Source organism: Scyliorhinus torazame, chromosome 3, assembly GCF_047496885.1.
Source record: "Scyliorhinus torazame isolate Kashiwa2021f chromosome 3, sScyTor2.1, whole genome shotgun sequence".
Taxonomy (NCBI): Eukaryota; Metazoa; Chordata; class Chondrichthyes; order Carcharhiniformes; family Scyliorhinidae; genus Scyliorhinus; species Scyliorhinus torazame.
The window spans coordinates 4,414,348-4,441,347 of NC_092709.1; the positions used below are offsets into that span (position 1 = coordinate 4,414,348).

At 48.9% G+C, this 27,000-nt stretch overlaps 1 protein-coding gene and 1 long non-coding RNA gene across 2 annotated transcripts in view; one reads left to right on the plus strand and one right to left on the minus strand.

Annotated features, from left to right (window-relative positions):
* The window catches only part of LOC140408256 (uncharacterized), a 157,765-nt gene extending 138,661 nt beyond the window's left edge, over positions 1-19,104 (plus strand). The window contains exon 3 of the long non-coding RNA XR_011940073.1: positions 18,979-19,104. This is a non-coding gene — a long non-coding RNA (uncharacterized lncRNA). The remainder of the gene's footprint in view (positions 1-18,978) is intronic.
* LOC140408255 (B-cell scaffold protein with ankyrin repeats-like) overlaps positions 1-27,000 on the minus strand; it is a 513,048-nt gene that overhangs the window by 336,414 nt on the left and 149,634 nt on the right. The window lies entirely within an intron of this gene.

Consider the following 27,000-nt stretch of genomic DNA (forward strand, 5'->3'; position numbering starts at 1 on the left):
GACACTGGGAGCCGGTGTCCGAAATGGCGGGAAAAGGTCGTGCCATGGAGGCATCTGACGGTGAGACTTGGAAACTCGTATGAAGAGAGATTTCAACTTCATCTCAGAGAGAATCAAATACCAGCGGAACTAAAGGTTGCAACATTTCTCAGTTCAGGGGTTGGAGGAGGGGGAGGGGGGGTTTATGCCAGTGGAAATCCAGTCCATCCAACAAAGCCAGGAGAGAATAATCTTTATTGTCACAAGTAGGCTTACAATAACGCTGCAATGAAGTTACCGTGAAAAGCCCCTAGTCGCCACATTCCGGCGCCTGTTCGGACAGACAGTGACCCAAGCTAGGAATCCGACCTGGGACTCTGGAGCTGTGAAGATACAGCGCTAACCACTGTGCTATCGTGCCAAAGATGAAAGCATCTCACAATTCATGGAAACCTTTAGGTTAGCAAAATAGTGCGAATTTGGTGAACACCAGACTACACCCTTCGTGATAGGTTGTTGGTATCTGGACTCTGCTACCAAGTTATTCAGAGGAAGCTGTTTACTGTAAATGGCTGAACTCCTAAATCAGCTGCAGAAATTGCCACGTCACTGGAGTGGAGCTAGCAGAAAAAGAGGCTTTACATAGGAACATAGAAAATAGAAGCAGGAGACCATTCGGCCCTTCGAGCCTGCTCCCCCATTCATTCTGATCATGGCTGATCATCAAGTTCAATACCCTGATCTCGCCTTCCCCCCATACCCCTCGATCCCTTTAGCCCCAAGAGCTGTATCGAATTCCTTCTTGAAATTACACAACATTTTGGCCTCAACTACTTTCTGTGGGAGTGAATTCCACAGATTCACCACTCTCTGGGTGGAGAAATTTCTCCTCACCTCAGTCCTAAAAGGTTTACCCCTTATCCTCAAACTATGACCCCTAGTCCTGGACCCGCCCACCATCGGGAACATTCTTTCTGAATCTACCCTGTCTAATCCTGTTCGAATTTTGTAAGTTTCTATGAGATCCCCTCTCACTCTTCTAAACTCCAATGAATATAATCCTAACCGACTTAGTCTCTCCTCATATGAAAGTCTCACCATCCCGGGAATCAGTCTGGTGAACCTTTGCTACACTCCCTCCATAGCAAGAACATCCTTCCTCAGATAAGGACACCAGACTGCACACAATACTCCAGGTGTGGCCTCACCAATGCCCATTACAATTGCAGTAAAACATCCCTATTCCTATACTCAAATCCCCTCACTATGAAGGCCAGCATACCATTTGCCTTCTTTACTGCCTGCTGTACCTGCGAGCTTACTTTCAGCGACTGATGCACGAGGACACCAAGGTCTCGCTGAGTATCCACCTCTCTCAATTTACACAACTCACAGATAGGAGCTCAAGTGGAGAACCACAAGATGGAGAGCACCAGGAACAAATCCGCAGGGCTACAATCATGTCACCGATGTGCACAGATTGGACACTCAGTGAAGAATGCTGAAGTAGAGGAAATAAGTCCAAGAACTGTAACAAAAAGGGCCGTATTGGCAAAGCATGCTGGTCACAGCAAACTTCACCAACATTTAAGATGTGTAAGAAGAACAAAACATCTAGGTCTACTAGTTGAGTCTGCAAGATAATAGACAAAGTTCAAGACCGTTCAGGAGATGATGACTGAAACAATTTCAAGAGCTGAGAGAAGGCATCTTATCGGTGCGAGGCGATCAACAATCTTTCTGGGCATTTCCAAAACTTGATGGAATCAAAATGGAAGTGGATACTGGACTGGTTGCATCATTGATACCAGAGATAATCTAGAAGTTAAAGCAGCTGCCATTGAAACCATTAAATGTTATCCTACAGACGTTCACAATGAGGTTGTATCGCTAGAAGGATACATTAATGTAAAGTGGCAGTAAATGGACAGCTCAGCTCGCACAGCTGATCCTCCACGTTATCTGTGGAAACTTTTCTGCTTTATTTGGCAGTGTATGGTTGGGAAATTTTAATTTCAACTGGGGAGCGGTGAAAGGAAAACCTACAGCAATGGCTGCAAAAGTTTAAAAAGTTGTTTGAAAACTCACTGGGCTCAATGACAGGGGTTGAAGTCCAACTCAAAATTAAGCCAAACGGTGCACCAAAATGTCTCAAAGACAGAACCATAGTGTACACCATCAGGCCAAAAGTTGATGAGGAACTAAAAAGCTACTACAAACAGGAGTCATTGAATCAGTCACTACAAGTGATTGGGATACATCAATAGTTCCTGTACTAAAACGCGATGGCTCAGTAACGATATGTGGAGATTTTAAGACAACTATAAACTGGTATTGTGCACAGATCAGTATCCACTGTCGCTGATTGAAGACTTGTTTGTTGGACTTTCTGGAGGTCAGAAATTCTGTAAACTGGACCTATCACAGGCGTATTAACAAATCAATGTGGCTGCAAATTAACTGTCGCTGCTCACTTCTTCTTCGGTGATCATTTGGCAACGAGTATGATTGTCCGCCTAAGAAGCTCTGTGTTACTGGTCACGGATTCTGTGGGTGCTTGCGTGGCTGTTGAGCCCAATCCTAGAGTGGCATCTTCAACCCCACACTTGGCAGGTGTTTCCGGGAGGTGGGATCAGTCCTTGGACTCAAGATCACTGGTATTCCTTTTCTCAGGGCGAAATTCTCCAGAAACGGCGCGATGTCCGCCGACTGGCGCCCAAAACGGCGCAAATCAGATGGGCATCGCGCCGCCCCAAAGGTGCGGAATGCTCTGCATCTTTGGTGGCCGAGACCCAACCTTGAGGGGCTAGGTCGGCGCCGGAAGAATTTCCACCCCGCCAGCTGGCGGAAAAGGCCTTTGGTGCCCTGCCAGCTGGCGCGGAAATGACATCTCCGGGCGGCGCATGCGCGGGAGCATCAGCGGCCGCTGACAGCTTCCCGCGCATGCGCAGTGGAAGGGAAAGAGTGCCCCCACGGCACAGGCCCGCCCGCAGATCGGTGGGCCCCAATCACAGGCCAGGCCACCGTGGGGGCACCCCCCGGGGCCAGATCGCCCCGCGCCCCCCCCCAGGACCCCGGAGCCCGCCCGCGCCGCCTTGTCCCGCCGGTAAGGTAGGTGGTTTAATTTACACTGGCGGGACAGGCATTTTAGCGGCGGGACTTCGGCCTATCCGGGCCGGAGAATCGTGCGGGGGGGCCAGCCAACCGGCGCGGCGCGATTCCCGCCCCCGCCGAATCTCTGGTGCCGGAGACTTCGGCAACCGACGGGGGCGGGATTCACGCCAGCCCCCGGCGATTCTCCGACCCGGCGGGGGGTCCGAGAATCTCGCCCTCAGGCTCCATTTCCGGGCCTCCTCAGAAAAGTTTGTCCCTTCAATCAGGAGGTTCCTTGAAGGAGGTCTACTCTGAGCAAAGGTCTCCCAGGCTTTGATGTCTATGTTGCATTTTGTAAGGTAAGTTGTCAGGATATCTTTGAGGAGTCAGAGGATGTTGATGAATTTCTCTGGATAGCCAACTTCTGACAAGGTCTTCCAGAGCACTTCCCGCTGAGTCAAAAGTCTTGAGTCAGATCGATGAAGGCCATGTAGAGTGGTTGATGTTTTTCCTGGCATTTCCCTTGGAGTTGCTGAGTAGGGAAAATCATGTCCGCTGTTCCATTGTTTTCGCGGAAGCTACAAAGGCTTTCTGGAAAGATTTCTTCAGAGACTGGGAAAGGCGCTCGCGAGGACTCGGGTGAGGATCATCCAGGCATTGGAGAGTAGGGAGATTCCTCGATAGTTTCCACAGTCTGCTCTGTCCCCTTTCTTGAAGATGACACAATAATGGCATCCCTGAGGTCAGCAGGGATTTAATCTCTGGAGTAGAAAATCGCTGCCCCAGGTTTTCAGGAACAGCTGATGGAGATGACGGGTGATCTCTCTCCTCCAGGTTTGAAAATCTCCCCTGGGATCCTGCCCACTCACGTGGCTTTTCCATTCTTCACGTGTTTAATGGCGGCTTTGACTTTGTCCACGCTTGGTGGGATCATCTTTGTTGGGGAGTGCGGGATTTCCTCAAACACGTCCTTATGGATGGTTGTATCACGGTTTAGGAGTTCTTTGAAGTGTTCTCTCCATCGAAGACTGATGTTTTCTCGGTCTCTCACCCTTACACTGCTCTGCTTTGCGGCCCAGGGTATTGGGTCCATATATTGCCTTTGTGGCACTGAAGAAGCCCGGGTGTCGTGTTTGTCAGTGAGGAGTTGCAATTCCTCAGCTTTCTCAGTCCACCATAGTTTCCTGATTTCCTCTTTGTACCTCGGCCTTAGCTAATTGATGAGCTCTCCTCTTTGCCTTGTTGGTTATGTTGTTTTGCCAGCCGCGGAGAGCTTTCCCCTTCTTGTTGATGAGGTCTTGGACAGTCTGATCGTTCTTGTTAAACCAGTCTTGGTGTTTCCTGGTCTTGTAGCGATGGTTTCTTCACAGTTTGAGATGATGACTATCTTCAGCTCTTTCCAGTTTTCCTCCTCCTCCATTAGAATGGACACGTTGGAGATTTTTGAGAAGACATTGTTGGAAGTTCACTAGAATGCTTGGCTCTTGAAGCTGCTCAATGTTGATCTTTTTTTGAGCTGTTTCTTCATCTTCCGCTGCTTCTGGTGGAGTTTGATGGATGGAGAGGAACGGATGAGCTCGTGGCCTGTCCAGCAGTCACCATATCGGTGATGAGGGCATCATTTTGGTGTCAGGTTAAAATGATGACTAAGTCGGTCATGTGGCAGTACTTGATCAAGGACTCACTTTCATGGTGGACAAAGGCCACTTCATTACAGGAGATCTCCATTTGGGGTAATATCTGCACCTGCTCGTTTTCGAACATCTATGGATCAAATTCTGAGTGGGCTAAATAGTGTACAACGTTATCACCACCTGCGCAAGTGAACAACAGCATTTGAAGAAGTTGGGAGCTACATAGGAACATCTGCAAAACCATACTCTCGGAGTTAAAAAGGAAAAGTGTGCCTTTTTCAAGACATCTATAAACTACCCGGGTCACATCATTGATAAAGATAGAATCCCTACAGTGCAGAAGGAGGCAACTCGGCCCATCGAGTCTGCACCGGCCCTCCGAAAGAACACCCCACCAAGGCCCAACCCCCCACCCCATCCCCGCAACCCCACCTAATCTTTGGGTACTAAGGGGCAATTGATCATGTCCAATCCACTTAACTTGCACATCTTTGGACTGTGGGAGGAAACCGGAGCACCCGGAGGAAACCCACGCAGACATGGGGAGAACGTGCAGACTCCACACAGACAGTGACCCAAGCCGGGAATCGAACCCGGGTCCCTGGCGCTGTGAGGCAGCAGTGCTAACCCCTGGCCACCATGTCACTCAAACCTCAAGCTGGCTTGCATAAGAAGCCGGAATCACCACAACCTCAAAATGTGATGTCGTTTCTGGTATTAAACAATTATCACAGTAAATTTATCCCACATTTAGCAACATGATTGAAGTCTTTATCATATTTGTTCTGTGCCAAACAGGTGTGGCACGGGACAGAAGAAAGCGAAAGTGCGAATGGTCAGGTAAAAGAAATCTGAAAGAAATCAGAGCTGTTAGCTCACTCCAATCCCGAACTAAAGTTACAACTTGATCACCCTGTGGGGTTGGTGCATGTCTCACACACGATGCCTTCAGAGGATGAACCACTGTTAACATTCGCTTCACATACTCTTATTAGCGCAGAGATGAATGACGCTCAGCTAGAAAAAGAAGATTTGAGCATCATATTCAGAATAAGATGGTTTCACCACTATCTTTATGGACCTCTCCTGATGGATCACCAACCCTTGCCGGCAATCTTCGAGCGATATAAAGGTATTCCTTCTTCAGCAGCTAGGAGGTTACAGAGATTATCCTTGATATTGTTGACTCACACTTGCGGTATTCAATATTGTAAATCAGAGCAATATGCAAATGCTGATCCTTTGTCAAGATTGTTGTTACAAATCAAGCAACAAACTGAAGACAATTTTGTCAACATCCGAGATTCCTCACACGTGGATAATGTACCTGTTACTTCATCTAGAGATACACAAGTGATGGGGAAGGTTATGGACAAGGTCCAAAAAGAAACGATGGCGAACTTCCATGGGAAAAATGCAGACTTCAAGCTCTACATCACAAGAAGACTTGAGTTGACATTCCAGAGTGTAGTTTTATTGTGGGGAATCTGAGTGATCATTCCTCCGTGCTTGTGGAGCAAGGTCTTTGACCAACTACATGAGGGACATCCTGGTGTGGTAAGGATGAAGGAATTGGCACACAGTTATTTTTTTAGGCCAGGATTAGATGCTCAAATCAAAGAGAAAGTGGGGCAATGTCAGCACCCTGTGCAAAACTAAGAAACCCTCCATCACCGAAACCCTTACATCCGCGGGAATGGCTGATACAGCCATGGCAGAGAGCATACATAGACCATGCTGGTCCAGTGGAGGGACACATGTTCCTAGTGATTGTGGACGCACATTCTAAATGGCCGGAAGTAGTGATAATGAAATCCACAATGACAGAACAAACTATTGAGAAGTCGGATGAAATATTTGCAAGATTTGGTAGACTGGAGCAAGTCGTAAGTGACAATGGAACTCAGCTCACTTCCAAGGAGTTCAAAGACTGCTTAAAAGAAAATAGGGTACAGCCACATAACGTCAGCTCCGTACCAACCTGCAACAAATGGATGGCCGAGCCATTCGTACAATCACTGAAACATTCCATCAAGGCATCAATGGACCAAAGTATTTGTCAATACAAGTAAATAACTTCTTGATGTCACACCGAAAAACTGCACATGCAACGGCATAGAGTTCACCAGCAATGCTGCTTTTCAAAAGAAAACTAAGAACAAAGTTTGACCTTTTGACACCACCTGATACTTCAGAGATTGTCAACGACAACAACAAGCACAGATTGCTAGGAGGGAACAAAACTCTAAAAAGTGAGTATTCATTGAAGGAGAGTAAGTGTTAGCAAGAAGCTGCACTACCAATGACAAATGGCTACGTGCTGTGGTCCCAGCAAAAACAGGTCCAATATCACACACTACACACGGATGATGAGAGTGGGTCATACTGACCAACAACAGTGGCACAATGGCTCAGTGGTTAGCACTGTTGCTTCACAGCTCCAGGGTCACAAGTACAATTCCTGGCTAGGGCCACTGTGCGGAGTCTGCACGTTCTCCCCGTGTCTGCGTGGGTTTCCTCCGGGTGCTCCGGTTTCCTCCGGGTGCTCCGGTTTCCTCCCACAAGTCCCGAAAGATGTGCTTGTTAGGTGAATTGGACATTCTGAATTCTCCCTCAGTGTACCCGAACAGGCGCCGGAATGTGGTGACTAGGGGATTTTCACAGTAACTCCATTGCAGTGTTAATGTAAGCCTACTTGTGACAATAATAGAGATTGTTATAAAAACAACTACTAACTTCACAGAGTGAAATCGCTGAAACTTCCCAGGAAGTATTTCCATCGGAAAATCTAAGCAGTGACCCATCTGAACAGAGACCAGACACCGAGAAATCCCGATTCTGTTTCTGAGAAAACTTCAACATCAGTGGGGACAGATCCCAAAGTAACTTCACAGGCACTTCCACCAACAGGAGAAAAAGGACACACTTCATAGGTCTCGGGTATCCAGGTTCCAGATTGTCGAGTACATTCTAAAATAAATAAATGTTCACCTGAGAGTCTGTCTTAAGAATCACAGTGCAGAAAAGGCATTTCGGCCCATCGAGTCGGCACTGTCACATGTAAAACACCTGACCTGCCCACCTAATCCCATTGGCCAGCACTTGGCCCATAGCCTTGAACGTTAAGACGTGCCAAGTGCTCACCCAGGTACGTTTTAAAGGATGTGAGGCAACCCGCCTCTACCCCCCCCCCCCCCCCCCGTCCCAGGCAGCGCGTTCCAGACCCTCACCACCCTCTGGGTAAAAAGGTTTTTCCTCAAATCCCCCTAAACTGAGTGCTGAATTTGGTGCATTTGAGTGCGATAGTGAGAGTTTGGTGACTGAGGGAGTTAGGTGAGGAGGGAGTAAGGTGCTCCTTTCATTTTGTTTCCTACATTTCCGCAAAGAGTGAGAAGAGAGCTAGGAGTTTACAGAGAGTGCAGCTGACTGGGAGCAGAGTCGGAGGGCGGAGATCTAGTTAGTCCACACGGCAGCTATATTCTGTAAGGTAAGAGGGGATGGAGGCTAGGCCAGTTGCATGCTCCTCCTGTAGGATGTGGGTGGTGAGGGATACCACCGGTGTCCCCACTGACTTTACCTGCGGGAAGTGCACCCAACTCCAGCTCCTCAAAGACCGTGTTAGGGAACTGGAGCTGAAGCTGGATGAACTTCGGATCATTCGGGAGGCAGAGGGGGTGATAGAGAAGAGTTACAGGGAGGTAACCACACCCAAGGTACAGGACAAGAAAAGCTGGGTTACAGTCAGGGGAAAGAAAACAAACAGGCAGAAAGTGCAGGGATCCCTCGTGGCCGTTCCTCTTCAAAACAAGTATACCGTTTTGGATGCTGTTGGGGGGGATGACCCACCGGGGGAAGGCCCTAGCGGCCAGGTCTCTGGCACTGAGTCTGGCTGTGGGACTCAGAAGGGAAGGGGGGGAGAATAGAAAAGCAATAGTTGTAGGAGATTCAATGGTTAGGGGAATAGATAGGAGATTCTGTGGTCGCGAGCGAGACTCCCGGAAGGTATGTTGCCTCCCGGGTGCCAGGGCCCGGGATGTCTCGGATCGTGTCTTCAGGGTCCTTAAGGGGGAGGGGGAGCAGCCAGAAGTCATGGTGCACATTGGTACCAATGACGTAGGTAGGAAAAGGGGTGTGGAGGTAATAAACAAGTTTAGGGAGTTAGGCTGGAAGTTAAAAGCCAGGACAGACAGAGTTGACATCTCTGGTTTGTTGCCGGTGCCACGTGATAGCGAGGCTAGGAATAGGGAGAGAGTGCAGAGAGAATAGGGAGCTGGAGTTGGGTGCACTTCCCGCACAGCGGGGACACCGGTGGTATCCCTCACCACCCACATCCTACAGGAGGAGCATGCAACTGGCCTAGCCTCCACCCCCTCTTACCTTACAGAATATAACTGCCCTGTGGACCAACTGGATCTCCGCCCTCCGACTCTGCTCCCAGTCAGCTGCACTCTCTGTAAGCTCCTAGCTCTCTTCTCACTCTTTGCGGAAATGTAGGAAACAAAATGAAAGGAGCACCTTACTCCCTCCTCACCTAACTCCCTCAGTCACCAAACTCCCACTATAGCACTCAAATGCACCAAATTCAGCACTCCCTCAGTCACACGTGGCTGCAGGAATGGTGTAGGAGGGAGGGCTTCAGGTATTTGGATAATTGGAGCGCATTCTGGGGAAGGTGGGACCTGTACAAGCAGGACGGGTTGCATCTGAACCAGAGGGGCACCAATAGCCTCGGAGGGAGGTTTTCTAGTACTCTTCGGGGGGGTTTAAACTAATTTGGCAGGGGAATGGGAACCGGATTTGTAGTCCAGCAACTAAGGTAGCCGATATTCAGGACGCCAAAGCGTGAAATGAGGCAGTGGGGAAGGGAACACTGACAAAGGAGAGTACTTGCAGGCACGGAAATGGGTTGAAGTGTGTATACTTCAACGCAAGAAGCATCAGGAATAAGGTGGGTGAACTTAAGGCATGGATCGGTACTTGGGACTACGATGTGGTGGCCATCACGGAAACTTGGACAGAAGAGGGGCAGAAATGGTTGTTGGAGGTCCCTGGTTATAGATGTTTCAATAAGATTAGGGAGGGTGGTAAAAGAGGTGGGGGGGGGGGGTGGGGGTGGCATTGTTAATTAGAGATAGTATAACAGCTGTAGAAAGGCAGTTCGAGAAGTATCTGCCTTCTGAGGTAGTATGGGTTGAAGTCAGAAATAGGAAAGGAACAGTCACCTTGTTAGGAGTTTTCTATAGGCCCCCCAATAGTAGCAGAGATGTGGAGGAACAGATTGGGAAACAAATTTTGGAAAGGTGCAGAAGTCACAGGGTAGTAGTCATGGGTGACATTAACTTCCCAAACTTTGAGTGGAAACTCTTTAGATCAAATAGTTTGGATGGGGTGGTGTTTGTGCAGTGTGTCCAGGAAGCTTTTCTAACGCAGTATGTAGATTGTCCGACCAGAGGAGGGGCAATATTGGATTTAGTACTTGGTAATGAACCAGGGCAAGTGATAGATTTGTTAGTGGGGGAGCATTTTGGAGATAGTAACCACAATTCTGTGACTTTCACTTTAGTAACGGAGAGGGATAGGTGCGTGCAACAGGGCAAGGTTTACAATTGGGGGAAGGGTAAATACGATGTTGTCAGGCAAGAATTGAAGTGCATAAGTTGGGAACATAGGCTGTCAGGGAAGGGCACAAGTGAAATGTGGAACTTGTTCAAGGAACAGGTACTACGTGTCCTTGATATGTATGTCCCTGTCAGGCAGGGAAGAGATGGTCGAGTGAGGGAACCATGGTTGACAAGAGAGGTTGAATGTCTTGTTAAGAGGAAAAAGGAGACTTATGTAAGGCTGAGGAAACGAGGTTCAGACAGGGCGTTGGAGAGATACAAGATAGCCAGGAGGGAACTGAAGAAAGGGATTAGGAGAGCAAAGAGAGGGCATGAACAATGTTTGGCGGATAGGATCAAGGAAAACCCCAAGGCCTTTTACACATATGTGAGAAATATGAGAATGACTAGAGCGAGGGTAGGTCCGATCAAGGACAGTAGCGGGAGATTGTGTATTGAGTCTGAAGAGATAGGAGAGGTCTTGAACGAGTACTTTTCTTCTGTATTTACAAATGAGAGGGGCCATATTGTTGGAGGGGACAGTGTGAAACAGATTGGTAAGCTCGAGGAAATACTTGTTAGGAAGGAAGATGTGTTGGGCATTTTGAAAAACTTGAGGATAGACAAGTCCCCCGAGCCTGACGGGATATAACCAAGGAATCTATGGGAAGCAAGAGATGAAATTGCAGAGCCGTTGACAATGATCTTTCCGTCCTCACTGTCAACAGGGGTGGTACCAGGGGATTGGAGAGTGGCGAATGTTGTGCCCCTGTTCAAAAAAGGGACTAGGAATAACCCTGGGAATTACAGGCCAGTTAGTCTTACTTCGGTGGTAGGCAAAGTCATGGAAAGGGTACTGAAGGATAAGATTTCTGAGCATCTGGAAAGACACTGCTTGATTAGGGATAGTCAGCACGGATTTGTGAGGGGTAGGTCTTGCCTTACAAGTCTTATTGAATTCTTTGAGGAGGTGACCAAGCATGTGGATGAAGGTAAAGCAGTGGATGTAGTGTACATGGATTTTAGTAAGGCATTTGATAAGGTTCCCCATGGTAGGCTTCTGCAGAAAGTAAGGAGGCATGGGATAGTGGAAAATTTGGCCAGTTGGATAACGAACTGGCTAACCGCTAGAGGTCAGAGAGTGGTGGTGGATGGCAAATATTCAGCCTGGATCCCAGTTACCAGTGGCGTACCGCAGGGATCAGTTCTGGGTCCTCTGCTGTTTGTGATTTTCATTAATGACTTGGATGAGGGAGTTGGGAAGGGTGGGTCAGTAAATTTGCAGATGATATGAAGATTGGTGGAGTTGTGGATAGTGAGGAGGGTTGTTGTCGGCTGCAAAGAGACATAGATAGGATGCAGAGCTGGGCTGAGAAGTGGCAGATGGAGTTTAACCCTGAAAAGTGTGAGGTTGTCCATTTTGGAAGGACAAATATGAATGCGAATACAGGGTTAATGGTAGAGTTCTTGGCAATGTGGAGGAGCAGAGAGATCTTGGGGTCTATGTTCATACATCTTTGAAAGTTGCCACTCAAGTGGATAGAGCTGTGAAGAAGGTCTATGGTGTGCTCGCGTTCATTAACAGAGGGATTGAATTTAAGAGCCGAGAGGTGATGATGCAGTTGTACAAAACTTTGGTAAGGCCACATTTGGAGTACTGTGTACAGTTCTGGTCGCCTCATTTTAGGAAGGATGTGGTAGCTTTGGAAAAGGTGCATAGGAGATTTACCAGGATGTTGCCTGGAATGGAGAGTAGGTCTTACGAGGAAAGGTTGAGGGTGCTAGGCCTTTTCTCATTAGAACGGAGAAGGATGAGGAGCGACTTGATAGAGGTTTATAAGATGATCAGAGGAATAAATAGAATAGACAGTCAGAGACCTTTTCCCCAGGTGGAACAAAGCATTACAAGGGGACATAAATTTAAGGTGAATAGTGGAAGATATAGGGGGGATGTCAGAGGTAGGTTCTTTACCCAGAGAGTAGTGGGGGCATGGAATGCACTGCCTATGGAAGTAGTTGAGTCGGAAACATTAGGGACCTTCAAGCAGCTATTGGATAGGTACATGGATTACGGTAAAATGATATAGTGTAGATTTATTTGTTCTTGAGGGCAGCATGGTAGCATTGTGGATAGCACAATTGCTTCACAGCTCCAGGGTCCCAGGTTCGATTCCGGCTTGGGTCACTGTCTGTGCGGAGTCTGCACATCCTCCCCGTGTCTGCGTGGGTTTCCTCCGGGTGCTCCGGTTTCCTCCCACAGTCCAAAGATGTGCAGGTTAGGTGGATTGGCCATGATAAATTGCCCTTAGTGTCCAAAATTGCCCTTAGTGTCCAAAATTGCCCTTAGTGTTGGGTGGAGGTGTTGACTATGGGTAGGGTGCTCTTTCCAAGAGCTGGTGCAGACTCAATGGGCCGAACGGCCTCCTTCTGCACTGTAAATTCAATGATAATCTATGATTAATCTAGGACAAAGGTTCGGCACAACATCGTGGGCCGAAGGGCCTGTTCTGTGCTGTATTTTTCTATGTTCTATGTTTTATGTTCTATAAACCTCCCGTCCCTCATCCTGAACTTGTGACCCCCTCATAACCGACCCTTCAACTAAGGGAACAGCTGCTCCCTATCCACCCTGTCCATACCCCTCAGAAACTTGTACACCTCGATCATGTCATCCCTCAGTCTTCTCTGCTCCAGCAAAAATAACCCAGGCCTATCCAACCTCTCTATTGAGCTGTATATCTGTAAAAAGAAATGGTGCAAAGTAATGTATCTAATGTATAATTGGGTCTCTTGTTTAAATGTTAAGAAATGTGGTTGATTGTATTTAGGAAGTAATGGGGGATGTTAAGTAATGGGTTAAGAGACATTCCAATTAGTTGTCTCATTTATGTTAAGTATCCAATAATTGACACTGATATGTAAAGGGGCTTCAGGTGGCCTTTGTGTCAGGTGATGTGAAGATCGAGTTTTGTGCAGAGTCTGTTAAAGTGACATAAAGGGGCGCGATTCTCCACTCCCACGCCGGTTGGGAGAATTGCCAGGGCTGCCAAAATTTCCGGGGACGCCGGTCCGACGCACTCCCGCGATTCTCCCAAGCGGCGGGAACGGTCCGGTCGAGTTTCGCAGGCCGGAGAATCGCCGGAGACACCCAAAATGGCGATTCTCCGGCACCCCCGCGATTCTGAGGCCCGGATGGGCCGAGCGGCCAGGCCAAAACGGCAGCGTTCCCCCGGTGCCGTCCACACCTGGTCGCTACAGTCGTGGGCGGTGAGTGAACGCTGGGGGGGGGGCGGCCTGTGGGGGGGCGAGGGGGGATCCTGCACCGGGGGGTACCTTAAATGTGGGGTGGCCCGCGATCGGTGCCCACCGATCGTCGGGCCGTCCTCTCTGAAGGAGGACCTCCTTCCTTCCACCGCCCCGCAAGATCCGTCCCCCATCTTCTTGCGGGGCGGATTTGGACAGGACGGCAACCACGCATGCGCGAATTGGCGCCGGCCGCGTCATCTATGCGGCGCCGCTTTTACGCGGGCGACAATGCCTGGCGCGGGTAGATGACGCGGCCCCGATCCTGGCCCATTGTCAGGGCCTGAATCGGTCGGGACCGGGGACGTGAATCTCGACGGCGTTCACGACGGCGCGGCCACTTCGGCGTGGGGGTGGAGAATCCCGCCCAATGGTGTTTGTGAAAAGGAGCAGTACCTTTGACTCTTTATACAACAGCAGCTAAACGTCTAACATGGGAGGGGTGTTACGTATTTAAGTAATACATCCCTGTTGGTGGAGTGTCACGTGATCTGTAGTGACATCAGTAGAGAGTTTGCATGGCCCTCCACCTTGCATTGTATCAGCAACATCTCCTGAATAAACCTTGCAGCGTCTCTGGAAGAAACCCAGGTGAGTAGCACCTCCACACCTTTTCGCTTTGTGACGCATTGAGAATATAACACACATCTGGAGAGCAGGTTAGTCACCGTACCCCGACAGTCTCCGTGGTAACTGCTGGAGAGGCTGGCTTCCGAACCGAAGGATTTTAGCACCCCACAGCTCTACCTGTTTTGGGAAAGTTAATATTGGCCCTGCTCCTTATCTGTCTCTGAATAAAGCCAAGGAGACCACATACCTACCTAAAACCCAACAGGTTTGTTTCGAATCACTAGCTTTCGGAGCACTGCTCCTTCCTCAGGTGAATGAAGAGGTGGGTTCCAGAAACAAAAAAAAGACAAAGTCAAAGATGCAAGACGAGACTTTGAACGATACATTTCAAGCATCATAGAAATTAGAACATACAGTACAGAAGGAGGCCATTCGGCCCATCGAGTCTGCACCGACCCACTTAAGCTCTCACTTCCACCCTATCCCAATAACCCCTCCTAACCTTTTGGGCACTTTTTGGGCACTAAGGGCAATTTAGCATGACCAATCCACCTAACCTGCATATCTTTGGACTGTGGGAGGAAACCGGAGCACCCGGAGGAAACCCACGCAGACACGGGGAGGACGTGCAGACTCCGCACAGACAGTGACCCAGCGGGGAATCGAACCTCAACCTCAACCTGTTTTCCCACACCTAGTTTATTTCCTCTCCGAACTCTACCTGCCAGAATGTTTCTTCATACCTCTCTGCATTAGATGCCATGTGTCTGCCCACGTTACCAGTCTGTAAAGTCCTCCTGAAGGCTGTTACCTTCCCCCAGGTTGTGCTAATGTGCAAACTCTGACGTTACCTCTAACTGTGCACAGACTGATCTCTCCTTGAATGGTGATGGACTTGGCTATTGAGCAGAATTATGTCTGTTACCCACGCAGGAAGTATGTAACTGTGTGAAACAGCAATTGGATTCAGTGCTAATCCAACTCTCCTCAAGAACAAGCCGATGATTGTAATCTTATTAAACACTGTGGGGACATCTGATAGTATCATCACTGATATACGAGTAAAAGATTATCACTCCCTAATCACAGAGCCATCTCTGTCTCTTTGATTCCAACACAAAGTTGACTTTTGCCGTGAGATTTGACAGGAGATTGCCGACAATGGAGCAATCTGTCCACTCGCTTTTGCCTAATGAACAATGTGTCATTTTAGCTACAGTAGAATATTGACTATAAAGAAAGATTGAATAGTATCTTTCACAGCTTTGGCACATTTCAAAGTGCTTTACAGCCAATGAGGTATTTTTTTAAAGTGTGTTTATTGGTGTAAGATAGCAGCCAATTTCAGCAAAGCACGATGCCACAAAAAGCAATGATTTAAATAACCAAATAATTTGTTATTTTTAGCAATATAAGTACCAACACAGCCAAGACACTGGGGAGAACTTCCCACTCTTCTTCAAAATAGTGGTCAGGACAGGACAGACCAGGCTTCAGTTTAGCAGCACGTCGGAAAAATGGCTTCTCTGACAGCACAGCGCTCGCTCCAGAAAGCACAGGTGGTGTCTGCAATAGGATTTGAACCCATGTTCCGTTGAGCTTCATCTTCCTCAGTGGCTCAGTGGGTGGCACACTTGCTCTGTGGAAGAAGACACTGATGGGAGTAGTCTGTAGGCCTCCTAACAGTCGCTATATCATAGGATGGAGGATAAATCAGGAGATAATGAGCGCATGTATAAAAGGCAGTACTTTAATCGTGGGTGTCTTTAATCTTCATGTGGATTGGGAAAATCAAATTGCCAGAGGGAGCCACGGGGAAAAATTCATAGAGTATATTCAGGACAGTTTCCTCGAACAATATGTTGTGGATCCAAACAGGGATCAGGTTATTTTGGATTTGATAATGTGTACCTGGGCGGCACGGTAGCACAGTGGTTAGCACTGTTGCTTCACAGCTCCAGGGTCCCAGGTTCGATTCTGGCTTGGGCCACTGTCTGTGCGGAGTCTGCACGTTCTCCCCGTGTCTGCGTGGGTTTCCTCCGGGTGCTCCGGTTTCCTCCCACAAGTCCCGGAAGACGTGCTGTTAGGTAATTTGGACATTCTGAATTCTCCCTCCGTGTACCTAAACAGGCGCTGGAATGTGGCGACTAGGGGCTTTTCAAAGTAACTTCATTGCAGTATTAATGTGAGCCAACTTGTGACAATAAAGATTATTATTATTATGTAATGAAGCAGGTTTAATAAACAATCTCAGAGTAAAAGATCCCCGAGGAAACAGTGAGCATAACATGGTAGAATTTCGCTTTCCGTTTGAGTGAGAAAATTAGGTCAGAAACAATTGTGCTAAACTTAAATAAGGGTAATTACAAGGGAATGAGGGCAGACGTGGCTGGAATGGACTGGGGAAGGAGGTATGCAGGAAAGGCAGTTGACCAGCCATGGAGACATTTATGAAAATAGTTCATTACTCACAACAAAGATATATCCCAGTGAGGAAGAAGGATTCGAGAAGGGGATAAATCAACCATGGTTAACCAAAGAAGTGAAGGATAACTATTAACTGACAGAAAAAAAATACAATGTGGCAAAGATTAGTGATAAGGCAGAAGATGGCACTAAAATAGGTGGGAAGGCAATTGGTGAGGGTCACAGAGGGATGTAGACAGGTGAGGTGAGTGAGCAATAACTTGGTAGATGGAATATCATGTAGGAAAATGTGAAGTTATGCACTTTGGTAGGAAGAATAAAGGAGCTGAATGGGAAAGACTGCAGAAAATTATAGCAGAGAGAGATTTGGAGTCCTCGTGCGTAAACTACAAAAAGCCAGCTTGCACGTTCAGTAGGTAATTGGGAAGACAAATGGAATGTTGGCCTTTACTTCAAAGACACATCAACTTCATACTCGCAGAATGCTTTCATCCACTGCAATTTGCATATCACCACAACCCATCCACAGTAGACACCACCTCCCTGGCCCTACACTCATCCTGGAGCCTCTCAACAACAATGATTCCTACATCAGATTCCTATTCATTGACTACAGCTCTGCCTTCAACACCATAATCCCAGCCAAGCTCATGTCAAACCTCCAAAACCTAGGACTTGGTTCCTCCCTCCTGACCCATAGGCCACAATCAGTAAGAATAAACAACAACACCTCCTCCACGATAGTCCTCAACACTGGGGACCTGAAAAGCTGCGTACTTAGCCCCCTACTATACTCCCTAAACTCGTAATGACTATGTGTCAAAATTTGGCTCCAACTCCATCTACAAGTTTGCTGATGACACGACTGTAGTGGGTCGGATCTTGAAAAACGATGAGTCAGAATACAGGAGGGAGATAGAGAACCTAGTGGAGTGGTGTAACGACAACAATCTCTCCCTCAATGCCAGCAAAACGAAGGAGCTGGTCATTGACTTCAGGAAGCAAAGTATCACACACCCTGTCTGCATCAATGGGGCCGAGGTGGAGATGGTTGACAGTTTCAAATTCCCATCACCCAATCTATCCTGGTCCACCCACGTCGACGCTACCACCAAGAAAGCACAACAGCGCCTATACTTCCTCAGGAAACTAAGGAAATTCGGCATATCCACATTGACTCTTGCCCATTTTTACAGATGCACCATAGAAAGCATCCTATTGGGCTGCATCACAGCCTGGTATGGCAACTGCTCGGCCAAAGACTATGAAACTACAGAGAGTCGTGAACATAGCCCAGTCCATCACACAAACCTGCCTCCCATCCATTGACTCCATCTACACCTCCCGCTGCCTGGGGAAAGCGGGCAGTATAATCAAAGATCCCTCCCACCCGGCTTACTCGCTCTTCCAACTTCTTCCATCGGGCAGGAGATACAGAAGTCTGAGAACACGCACTAACTGATTCAAAAACAGTTCCTTCCCGCTGGCCAATCCACCTACCCTGCACATCTTTGGGCTGTGGGGGCGAAACCCACGCAAACACGAGGAGAATGTGCAAACTCCACACGGACAGTGACCCAGAGCCGGGATCGAACCTGGGACCTCGGCGCCGTAAGGCAGCAATGTCGGCCACTGCGCCACCCCACTCTGCATGCTTCACCCGATGTTTGTGTCAATGTATTTACATTGTGTATTAATCGTAGGTCTTATGTTTGGAGCGATCTGTCTGGACTGTACGCAGAACAATACTTTTCACCGTACTTCGGTACACGTGACAATAAATCAAATCAACGGGAATTAAGTGCAAAAATAGGGAAGTCCTGGTAAAACTATACAAAGCACACATTAGACCAAACCTGGAATACTGGGAACAGTTTTGGTCCCCTTATCCAAGGAAAGATATCCTGTCTTTGGAGGCAGTCCAGAGAAGGTTCACTGGCTTGATCCCGGGTAAATTGTGTCAGGGATCCAGGGCTAGATTGCTCAGTCTGACTAAGAGTAAGGCAGCCCGCATTGCATTCGCTTTGTTAATAGCCCACAGGCGGATTCTATCAACTTGGAGTTCCCCCAAACCACCCACTGCTTCATCCTGATTAGAAGACAAAATGTCTTTTCTTCACTTGGAGAGGTGTAAATATACCAAAAGCGGATCTACTGAGAAACGTTATTGTCTATGGCAATCTTTTGTTTCTTTCTTTAACCAAATAATTACTGCTGATTGTTCATTTAAATTGCCTTTTTTTTTGCAAAGGCGATGTTTGCTTGTTTGTTTACTGGGGGAGGGAGCTGTGTCAATGCACTGAATTCTACTTTGGTTCTCTGTTCCTTATTTCTTTTTGAAATCCAATAAAAATATATTTTTTTAATTACAGTGACAGCACTTCAAAATATTTTCTTGGCTGTGAAGCGCTTTGGGATATCTGGAAGTTCTAAAGGTGATGTGGATGGAAATCAATGTCTCTCTGTGCTTTGTTTCAAAGTAAATTAATTGCAAACATTGTGAGATTTACGGGTTGTTTTATTCTTGTTATTTAAGGATTGGCTGGGCCAGCCTCGCAGTCTCCTGTGTCCACAGCCTGGCCAGGTCTGGGTGAATACCCAAACAGGTGCCAGAGAGTGGCGACTAGGGGCTTTTCACAGTAACTTCATTGCAGTGTTAATGGAAGCCTACTTGTGACAATAATAAAGATTATTATGAAGCTCTCCAATGTCGGCTCAATGCACAAATCTGAAAACTAACTGCACAATGCAACCTTGGAATTCAAAAGTAAGGCTCCTCATATCCCCTGCTGTGTCGGAGCGCAGAGCTGGAGGAACAAATACAAGTAATGATGTACTGATAAAGGCAATCTCTGCATAATTCAACAGAAAACAACCCTCAGAGGGGGTAATTAATCACATGTGAAGCTTCTCCCATTCCACAAACAGCAGTGATCACTCCAAATGTGAACAATCAGGAAACCAATGTTACCTGTAGACGTGTAGAGCACAGACTGTCGGAATGTTTCATGGCTGAGCTCGGAATTAAACTGCTTTCTTACATGTGTCAGCTGACACTGTCCAAAAGCACGAGTGTGATATCCTGTTTCCATTTCATGCAGGTTAGACAGACTGACCAGTGTTTGCGGAGCTCTGCGATTGACAAGTGTGGTTCACTTAACTTCAAATTCTCAATATCAACAACAACATTCATTTCTATTTCCATACCACCTTTTAATAAAACATCTCACAGTGCTTCACAAAAGCTATTATCTCACAGATTTACACGCTGAGCCAGGTAAGGTTATCTGGGGCGTCATTCTCCGACCCCCCGCCGGGTCGGGAATCGCCGGGAGCTGCCGTGAATCCCGCCCCCGCTGGTTGCCGAAGTCTCCGGTACCGAATATTCGGCGGGGGCGGGAATCGGGCCGTGCCGGTTGGCGGGCCCCCCCGCTGGATTCTCCGGCCCGGATGGGCCGAAGTCTCGCCGATAAAGTGCCTGTCCCGCCGGCGTGGATTAAACCACCTTTTGAACGGCGGAACAAGGCGGCGTGGGCGGGCTCCGGGGTACTGGGGGGGCGCGGGGCGATCTGGCCCCGGGGGGTGCCCCCACGGTGGCCTGGCCCGCGATCGGGGCCCACCGATCCGCGGGCGGGCCTATGCCGTGGGGGCACTCTTTCCCTTCCGCCTCCGCCACGGTCTCCACCATGGCGGAGGCGGAAGAGACTCCCTCCACTGCGCATGCGCGGGAAACTGTCAGCGGTCGCTGACGCTCCCGTGCATGCGCCGCCCCGATATGTCATTTCCGCGCCAGCTGGTGGGGCAACAAAGGCCGTTTCCGCCAGCTGGCGGGGCGGAAATCCCTCCGGCGTCGGCCTAGCCCCTCAATGTTGGGGCTCGGCCCCCAAAGATGCGGAGCATTCCGCACCTTTGGGGTGGCGTGATGCCCGTCTGATTGGCGCCGTTTTGGGCGCCAGTCGGCGGACATCGCGCCGTTTGGGGAGAATTTCGTCCCAGATGACCAAAGTTTCGATCCAAGGGATTGATTTTCAGACGTGTCTTAAAAGGAGAAAAATTAGGTCAGATTTCTCGGGCACCGTATTAGATTTTAGATTTGTGACCACTGGTTTTAGATTCCTCCATGAAACCCAAACCAGAATCTGGGTGAGGCACGATCAATTGAAATGAAATGAAATGAAAATCACTTATTGTCACAAGTAGGCTTCAAATGAAGTTACTGTGGAAAGCCCCTAGTCGCCACATTCCGGCGCCTGTTTGGGGATGCTGTTACGGGTTTGGCTGGAGACAAAGTTGAATTCAAACTGAGGCTTTATTAGTATCAGATGTGTGGCCTCCTACAGCAGCTGGTGAAATGGCTGCGAGCTGGAGGCCACGCATATTTATAACCCGGCTCCTGGGCGGAGCTAGCATGCAGGGGCCCAGGTGAACCTGTAGTGCCGGTTCTACCGTACAACTCTTAATATAAGAACACAGTGGTTTCCCACACTGGTTCTGCCCCATTTTCTTTCCAAAGAGGCCTCCTCTGCCACCTCTACAACTGTCTCAGATCTCTGCACTCCTCCAGTTCTGGCTCCTGCGGTATCCCCAATTTGAAATCACTCCACCATTGGTGGCCGTGTATTCAGTTGCCTGAGCCCCAAGTTCTGGAATTCCCTCCCCGAATCTCTGCCGCGCTCTCCTCCTTTAAGATGCTCATTTAAGTTGACCTCCTTGTCCAGGTTTTATCACCTGTTCCAATATCTCTTTCTATGGGTCAGGTTCACATTTTCTTTGCTAGTGCTCCTGTCAAGTGCTTGGAACATCTCATTACATTAAAGTGCTACATAAGTGCAGGTTGTTGTTGTCGGTGTGATTCCATTGAAGAGTTTTGAAAGGCCCCAAATCTTCAGGAGAGTGAAGGCAATCAATCTCAGAGAGCATTGATTCCCATTCATCATTAATATTGAACAACAAAGCACCTGCCGACGCTTCAGGCCTTGCGGTTCTTTCTATCCTGGTTTATGCATCAATGTCTCGGTAGGATTTTTTCTGGACCCAATCTAATTTTGAATGCTGAATGGCCATGGAGGACAAACAACTGCACAGGACACTATGATCTACTTTGCCCAGTAAAGAATTAAATTAAAGTTAATAGGGAAACACCGCTGGAACCCATGGAACCATTTCATTCCCCCCACAGCATTGTGAGGTCAACAGGCCCAGCCTAAGCTGTGGTGTCCAAGGGTTTTGGACATCAAACAACCAAATTATTATAGTTATAACTTGTTCCTTCACCTCTGGGATATCAGTTTGAATCGAGACAAAATCTCCTCAACCGCAGAAGGTGTAACACCTGCCCTGTTACCTTCTCCCCGCTCAAGGCCCCAAACACTCCTTTCAGATGAAGCAGCGTTTGACTTGCACCTCCTCCAATCTGGTCGACTGTATTTGCTGTTCCCAATGCAGGGTCCTCTACATTGGGGAAACTAAACACAGACTGGGCAACCATTTTGGGGAACACCTTCGCTCCGTCTGCAAGCATGACCCTGGTAGGACAATGAAGGTAGCATTAGGGATTTATATTTGTGTTGTTAAAGATTAGAAATAAAGGGCAGGATCTACAGGAAAGCAGCACGGTGCAATACAACCCGGGGATCCCAGGAGATCTCACCTCCGGAATCTACCCTGCTCGCATCGCCTCGCGAGATCCAATACAATCTTGCAAGACGTCATGATGCGAATCCTGCCCATTGTGGGCGGGATCACTTTCTAGCAACTCTGCATATTATAGTGAGACAGCTCGTCACACTCAAATATGCATTCCCGAGATCTACCCAAGGAATGGGTAACTCCCTCGCCTTGGAGACCTCGGGCATGTGCCATTGTGGTCTCCACAAATGGTAACCAGGCAGAACAGCCAGACCTGCGCTACGTACAGTAACACCGAGAGTACCACAAACCTGATAACCAGGGTTTTGCCCGCAATGGAGAGGGAGCGCTGCTCCCATTACCCGACCCTGTGCCACAGCAGTCACCCGGGCCATCTTCAAATTCATCTGGAGATCCAAGATGGACCGTGTCCGAAGGGACACCATGTACAAACCTCTGGAGAAGGGAGGGCGGAACGTACCCAACGTCTCCCTCATCCTGTTGGCCACCTTTGTGTGCAGCTGCATCAAGCTGTGCGTGGACCCCCGGTATGCAAACACCAAGTGTCACGACATACTGAGGTTCTACCTGTCCCCGGTGTTACGACGGATGGGCCTGGCCTCATTGCCGCGGAACCCTCCAAGTAGTTGGACCGTACCATACCACCTCGTTGAAACATTTTTGAAGGAAAACACCTTTGACCACAAGGCAATGAAGCAGTGGTCAGTACGTAATGTCCTCGAGGCCATCAGGGGAAAAGAGACTGTGGAGGACATTGGATGGCTCCCTGAGCAGACTGTCAGAGTCATCTGGCAGAATGCCTCATCACCAGAACTTTCAAACAAGCACCAAGACCTAGCTTGGCTGGTGGTGAGAAGGGCCCTCCCTGTCAGGTTCTTCATGCACACCCGAAGGCTCTGCGCCAATGCACGCTGCCCTCGGAGTGGCTGTGGGGGGAATGAGAAGGTCACCCACCTCCTTGTGGAATGTGCCTTTGCAAAGAAGGTCTGGAGAGAGATGCAGTGATACTTGTCAAGGTTCATCCCGAGCAGCTCTGTGACACAGGACTCTGTGCTCTACGGACTGTTTCTAGGGACACACACCAAGACAAACATCAACTGCTGCTGGAAGGTCATCAACTCGGTGAAAGACGCTCTTTGCTCTGCCCGAAACTTGCTGCTCTTCCAGTGCAAAGAATTGTCCTCGACCGAGTGTTGCAGACTGGCACAATCCAAGGTCCAGGACTACGTGCTGAGGGACGCACTCAAGCTTGGGGCAGCTGCCGCCAAGGCGCAATGGGGAAAGACCACTGTGTAAGGTCTTACCAGCAAATGTACACCGAGGGGTGGGTAACAGTGTAAACCCCCCTCGGTCTGGGCCACCAACACTCCAATGTATAAAACAAACATGACAATGTAAATGTTTAAGAAGGAATTGTAACGTAAACAGCGACATGTGTGTAATGTTATCAAAATTGAATGGAAGTCAAGGGAATGTGTAACTCTGATGGAAATGTACAGTCAAGACAATTCGAAATGTTCTGTAATGTTTATGATAGATTTTATGAATAAAGTAAATTTTTTGATAAAGAAAAACAAAACAGGCAGAACGACACTTGTCGGGTACTCCCAGGGGATTGGAGGGCCGCAGCTGCATGCCCTCTCGGCAGGGTGTACCCTGACACTGCCAAGGTGCCTAGGTGTGCACTGCCAGGGTGCCAAACTGGCATTTTTTGCACGGGGATGATTGGGATGTGTCCTGCGCGGGCGTGAGAGTGTGTGCAGGGTGGGACCCAGGGACCTCCTTATTGGGGGTTGGCAGAGTGGAATAGCGTAGTCGGGGAAGGAGGGGAATGGGAGGGGGTGGTGAGCTGACGGACAAGTCCTCATCCTATGAGAATCTGTTTGGGGATGAGGGCCTCCCTGGTCCTCGGGACATGCTGGACCCTCGTTGCCGCCTGTCATCCATCCTCCATCTCCTCTTGCTGGTCCTCTGCAGGCCCGTCCTCCATCCCCTCCGGATTGACCTCCTCCTCAGATGAGGCTGCATGTCCCGCCTCCCCCTCGCCCTGTATGTCACCCTGCTGCTGTGCCAGGTTGTGGAGGGCACAGCAGACCACCACAAAGCGGGCGACCCTCTGAAGGGGGTACTGCAGGGCACCACCAGACAGGCCCAGGCATCGGAACCCCATTTTGAGCAGGCCGATACACTGCTCAAGGTCACAGCCTGGGCCTCGAAATATTGGGTCCCCGCCTAAATATCCGGCCTCATCAGCCAGGACTTCAGCGGGTACCCCTTATCCCCCAAGAGCCAACCCGTCATCCTGGGGTGGTCCTCGATGACCCCAGGGACCTCAGAGTGTCCCAGGATGTAGCTGTCATGCACACTCCCGCGGGAGTAGTGGTTGTATACCAGTTAAACATTCAGGGAGTGGAACCCCTTCATGTCAGTGAAGGTTGCTCCCTGATGCCCTGGTGTGTCCGCAAGGCGACATGTATGCCATTACCCCCTGGAGCTGGGGCATCCTGGCGATGGCAGAGAATCCTGCAGCCCGGGCATCTTGTGGGCCTGGTCCAGCTCAATGTTGATAAAGTCTGCTGCCCGGGCATACAGGGTACCTGTGACCTCACGGATGCACTTGTGGGCTGCAGCTTGTGAAATGCCGCACAAGTCCCCACTTGAGCCCTGGAATAAGGTTCATAGCTGCGGTGACCTTCACGGCCACTGGGAACGGGTGTAGAATGGCTCTGTCCTGGAAATGTTTGGTGGGACAGACAGGCAGCAGCTGTAGTTGCCCCTGTTATGGGTCTCCACAATATTGAAAGGTGGCTTGAAGGCCTCATGGATGAAAAGCCCTTCACCCCACCCCGTAGCCCCCCAGCGAGGGGTAACCCCTAACCTGGAACGCTTCAGCACCAAACCAAGCCCAACCCCCTCGAGGGATCCAACATCCACCCAGACACGGGGACATCAGCTCCGGTGCCCTTGAGCTCCATTCCAGAAAATGGAAATGGTTGCTCCCCTCCTCATGGATTTTAGTAAGGCATTTGATAAGGTGCCCCATGGTAGGCTTATGCAGAAAGTAAGGAGGCATGGGATAGTGGGAAATTTGGCCAGTTGGATAACAAACTGGCTAACCGATACAAGTCAGAGAGTGGTGGTGGATGGCAAATATTCAGCCTGGATCCCAGTTACCAATGGCGTACCGCAGGGATCAGTTCTGGATCCTCTGCTGTTTGTGATTTTCATTAATGACTTGGATGAGGGAGTTGAAGGGTGGGTCAGTAAATTTGCAGATGATATGAAGATTGGTGGAGTTATGGATAGTGAGGAGGGCTGTTGTCAGCTGCAAAGAGACATAGATAGGATGCAGAGCTGGGCTGAGAAGTGGCAGATGGAGTTTAACCCTGAAAAGTGTGAGGTTGTCCATTTTGGAAGGACAAATATGAATGCGGAATACAGGGTTAACGGTAGAGTTCTTGGCAATGTGGAGGAGCAGAGAGATCTTGGGGTCTATGTTCATACATCTTTGAAAGTTGCCACTCAAGTGGACAGAGCTGTGAAGAAGGCCTATGGTGTGCTAGCGTTCATTAACAGAGGGATTGAATTTAAGAGCCGTGAGGTGATGATGCAGCTGTACAAAACCTTGGTAAGGCCACATTTGGAGTACTGTGTACAGTTCTGGTCGCCTCATTTTAGGAAGGATGTGGAAGCTTTGGAAAAGGTGCAAAGGAGATTTACCAGGATGTTGCCTGGAATGGAGAGTAGGTCTTACGAGGAAAGGTTAAGGGTGCTAGGCCTTTTCTCATTAGAACGGAGAAGGATGAGGGGCGACTTGATAGAGGTTTATAAGACGATCAGGGGAATAGATAGAGTAGACAGTCAGAGACTTTTTCCTCGGGTGGAACAAACCATTACAAGGGGACATAAATTCAAGGTGAATGGTAGAAGATATAGGGGGGATGTCAGAGGTAGGCTCTTTACCCAGAGAGTAGTTGGGGCATGGAATGCACTGCCTGTGGAAGTAGTTGAGTCGGAAACATTAGGGACTTTCAAGCAGCTATTGGCTAGGTATATGGATTACGGTAGAATGATATAGTGAAGATTAATTTATTCTTAAGGGCAGCATGGTAGCATTGTGGATAGCACAATTGCATCACAGCTCCAGGGTCCCAGGTTCGATTCCGGCTTGGGTCACTGTCTGTGCGGAGTCTGCACGTCCTCCCCGTGTCTGCGTGGGTTTCCTCCGGGTGCTCCGGTTTCCTCCCACAGTCCAAATATGTGCAGGTTAGGTGGATTGGCCATGATAAATTGCCCTTAGTGTCCAAAATTGCCCTTAGTGTTGGGTGGGGTTACTGGGTTATGGGGATAGGGTGGAGGTGTTGACCTTGGGTAGGGTGCTCTTTCCGAGAGCCGGTGCAGACTCGATGGGCCGAATGGCCTCCTTCTGCACTGTAAATTCTATGATAATCTATGATTAATCTAGGACAAAGGTTCGGCACAACATCGTGGGCCGAAGGGCCTGTTCTGTGCTGTATTTTTCTATGTTCTATGTCCTCAGATCCCCTGAGCAGCCATTGCGCCAGCTTCACGTATTGAACAAGGAGTACTGAACGACACCCGCGTGATTTCTTGCTGGGGAACCGGCTGATTCCAGGAGGCCATTGCTTTCAGCTTTAATCTAGCTAATGAGATGGAAATTAATGCAAATGAGGGTTAATGATATGCTCCCCACCTTTGGGCGAGATCCGGAACTCGCTATCGGG